This window comes from Jaculus jaculus, chromosome 8 (assembly GCF_020740685.1).
Source record: "Jaculus jaculus isolate mJacJac1 chromosome 8, mJacJac1.mat.Y.cur, whole genome shotgun sequence".
NCBI classification, from domain to species: Eukaryota; Metazoa; Chordata; class Mammalia; order Rodentia; family Dipodidae; genus Jaculus; species Jaculus jaculus.
This window is the reverse complement of record NC_059109.1, coordinates 58,053,664-58,054,960: the sequence shown is the minus strand read 5'-3', so window position 1 is coordinate 58,054,960 and position 1,297 is coordinate 58,053,664.

Genomic DNA, 1,297 nt, shown 5'->3' with positions numbered 1-1,297 from the left:
CTTGCTGCAGCCCAGGCTGACCTGGAATTCACTATGCAGTCTCAGGTTGCCATGAAGTCAGGGCAATTCTCCTACCTCTGCTTCCTGAGTGCTGGAATTAAAAGGTATGCACCACCACACTTGGCTTTAATATTTTTTGTGGGGGGGGGTGCGGGGTTTGAAGTAGGGTTTCACTCTAGTCCAGGCTGACCTGGGATTCACTATGTAGTTTCAGGGTGGTCTCAAACTCATGGTGATCTTTCTACCTCTGCCTCCTGAGTGCTGGGATTAAAGGTGTGCGCCACCATGCCTGGCGGCTTTAAATATTTTTAATATTTATTTTCAAGGAGACTGAGAGGAGAGAAAGAGAAGAAAATGGGCACACTAGGGCTTCATGCCTGGATTTATGGGGGTACTGGGGAATTGAACCTGGGCTGTTCAGACCTTGCAAGCAAGCTTGTGCCCTTAACCACTGAGCAATCTCTCCAACCCTCCAGTGGAAAATTCTTTTTTTAAATTTTCATTTATTTATTTCATAGAGAGAGAGGCAGATAGAGTCTAGCCACTGCAAACAAACTCCAGATTCATGTGCCACCTAATTGTCTTGTTTTACAATTCCACCTGCTATCTGACTCCATTCTCCCCCATCTCCTCAGGGGAAATTATCATTTGCATTATTTTCACTTTCACGTTTTAAATTGATTCCTTTGTCCTGGTTCTTTTCTTATTCTTACTCTTCGCTTTCTCCTGTTTGGAAAAGGCTCTGAATGACATGACCCCACCCTCCTTAAGCTACTGTCCCACTTCTCCCTTTTCCTGCCAATAGCATGTGCATCCGTGTCTTCGTGACTCATTCTGATGATTCCAATGCCATCTGGCTCTTTCCCATCCTCCACTCTTGTGGCTGTATTAAGGCATTTATCTCCTCCAGATTTGAAGGATTTTCCTTTTGTCTCTTCTTCTCTCTCTCTTTAAAATAAAAATATTTTATTTCTATTTGTTTGAGAGAGAAGAGAGAGGCAGATAGACAGGGATGGGAAGGGAGTGGGGCACCAGGGCCTCCAGCCACTGCAAAAAAAAATTCCAGATGCAGATGCATGTGCCACCTTGTGTGTCTGGTTTACGGAGCTCCTGGGAAATTGAACCTGGGTCCTTTGGCTTTGCAGGCAAATGCCTTAACCGCTAAGCCATCTCCCCATCCCAGTTTTCCATTTTCTTTATTTTTTTAAAATTTTATTTGTTAAAGAAAGAGAGAGAGAAAGAGAGCTCCAGGGCCTCAAGCCACTGCCAACAAACTCCAGACTCATGTGCCACCGCC